The sequence below is a fragment of the Penaeus chinensis genome, chromosome 12 (genome assembly GCF_019202785.1).
Source record: "Penaeus chinensis breed Huanghai No. 1 chromosome 12, ASM1920278v2, whole genome shotgun sequence".
NCBI classification, from domain to species: domain Eukaryota; kingdom Metazoa; phylum Arthropoda; class Malacostraca; order Decapoda; family Penaeidae; genus Penaeus; species Penaeus chinensis.
The window spans coordinates 13,827,491-13,829,990 of record NC_061830.1 but is presented as its reverse complement, the minus strand read 5'-3'; the positions used below and the strand labels follow the sequence as shown (position 1 = coordinate 13,829,990).

The 2,500-nt window shown below is 39.9% G+C and overlaps 1 protein-coding gene across 1 annotated transcript in view; it reads left to right on the top strand.

Moving 5' to 3' along the window:
• Positions 1-2,500, top strand: part of LOC125031138 (succinate dehydrogenase assembly factor 4, mitochondrial-like) — an 11,542-nt gene that overhangs the window by 791 nt on the left and 8,251 nt on the right. The gene's annotated exons all lie outside the window — the stretch shown is intronic.

Sequence of the window (2,500 nt, the reverse complement as noted above, 5' to 3'; positions counted from 1 at the left end):
AATACAGTGAAATATATCAAAGGAAACTTTATAAAAATCAAGGAAAAGGGTTTATAGGTGAGATAGGTAGGCTTAATAACTGACACATATAGGCTTAATGGTGACTAAGTACTTGTAGAGCCATCTATGTGTAAATATGATAAATTAACTTATGTTACAGTATGGCATGTATTCTTGCTATCCGTGCTGATTGGGATAAGAAGTGACCACACCCTCTCTGAGACTAAATCCCTATTCTCCAGCTACTACTGGGAAATCCACAAACATTGTTTTTTGAACCAAAATCTTTCATAACCTGGGGCCTATACCTTCCTACCTCTATCTGATTCCTGTATTTCCTCATTGGGGTTCCTGCCCCTGGACTCCCACCTGAACACCTGTGACGTACTCTCCGCATCGCTTTAGTCTTTATTTCTGATGTTATTCTTTGCTTACTCAGATTATTGCATGTAACAGTGAGTGTAGTTTTTCCCTTTCTTTATGATAGGGTCATTACATTTTCCTGTAAATGTATACCATAGCATTACATGTTGCATAACACTTATTACCAGCTTGCAGAGGAAACACTATTGAGGGAAAGTGTCTTATTTTAGGTATTTCTATTCATTACAGGCAAAGTTTACCTTATGATATAAGACTGAAATAAACTATACCCCCTGATGCTTTTCTGTCTGCATGGGGCCCAAAATACAGAAATTAGGCTTGCTTGAGTGACCACTCTTGTGGGTGGGATTTGTGGGCCAGGGTCAGATTCCTTTCTCCTTTGCAATGTTATTTCTCTTCTTTTTGTATTAGCATTTTTTTTTCCCCTCTGTCTCCATTTTCCAGTGTCTATAATTATCATTTGAATTGCTACATTCAGATGGAAATAGACTGTTTTCCTTGCACAGACTCCTAATTATCTCTGTAGGTAATCCATAACTTAGTACAATAACAACAGAGTAACATTTTGTGATTTGTGTAATTAGAAAAAAAAAAATTGTAATATTAAATTTTCTCTTGTGTAATACAACCTGCACCACTGATATGGTGGATAGGAATAGTATCCAGAGCATGGAAATAATGTCTTCCTCGGAGCCAGCACTCTTCCAGCCATGGCTCATGGATGGTACATTCCACACTCATTTATTATTGGAAATAATGTAGAAGCCCCTTTCTAAATGCCCATTGATTCTAATCACCCTCCAAGTGCTTTATGCACTTGTGGTGAGTCATTCCCATCACTGCAGCCTTCTGCTGAAATTCACGTGACAACAAGTTCCCGTCACCCTGGCCCTCGGCCAGATTTTTCCATAGTATCCATAGTATCATGTTCACTTTCACTCTCCCCTCAAGTCAATTTTTTTTATGATGTGATGGTCATGTCATCCAGATCGTATTGGTTTTACTTATGGTAATTGGAGTAGTGGCATTTCAGGTGGTAAGTCTTTAGAATAGGTTGGCCTGTCTGATCATGATGGATTCCTCTCACCAACTACTACCTATGTATGTAGGAAATATGCCATGAAACCCCAACACCCCCACATTCTTGGTCCCCATACCAGGGGAAGGCATAAAAGGTAATGGAAATTGCAGGGTTAAATATGAATACCTCAAATACATCACTGTAATAATAACATACCCAGACTAAGTTACTATAGTGTCTAATGCAGGGGGCTGTGCTCCCTGCAACTCCCTCTTGGCTAGGGTGCTGCTGTTCCCCAACCCCACTCTGGAAGACAAAGAATTCTCCCCATATCATGGCAGGATAGAGCATATGACTGATATTCAGGATGAGTACCACAAGATACAACCTAGGAATGATGATTTACTGAGCTGACAGATGGATGACGATGCTCTGGAATACCCCTCATTCTAGTCTGCTCATGCTGACTATATCACAGATTAGTATGCCACTACTCATTCCTATGCCCACATAATTTGCTATTGCTCTGTTCTGCCGTACATATGTGAGGAATTCTTTGTAGTCTTGGGGATGGGTCAGGGGATGGCAGTCCTTTTTCAGGGGGTTTGCAGGGGATGCAGGCCCATAGGCATATCTGTGTATGATATGTATATGTAATCACAGTGTCTGGGAGCATTCGATGCTGAGTCTGCCTTATGCTTTATCCTGCCATACTTACGGGGAAACTTCTTTGTTGTCAAGAGCGGGAGTTAGGGGGAAGTAGCCCCCTTATGTGGGGGTTGTATGGTCACAATCCCCATGAACTGACCAGTTCTGGGTAACTTTATCACTCATATTTCACCCAGTAATTTTCCTGGTACTTTTCATACCCACCCTTTCTATTAGGGCCAAGATTGTGGGTACTAGGAGGGTTTTTGAGGCACAATTTCTGTATTATGGGTAGTAGAGACTGAGAGGAATCCATTGTTACCATATTGGTCATTTAAAGGTTTTCTGAATATTTACCTTTCAGGATTGCTGTAATTAATATAAAGGTATTTAGTTTTAATTTTATGTAGAAGCAATTGTATTAATCTGTAATTTATACCAATTAAA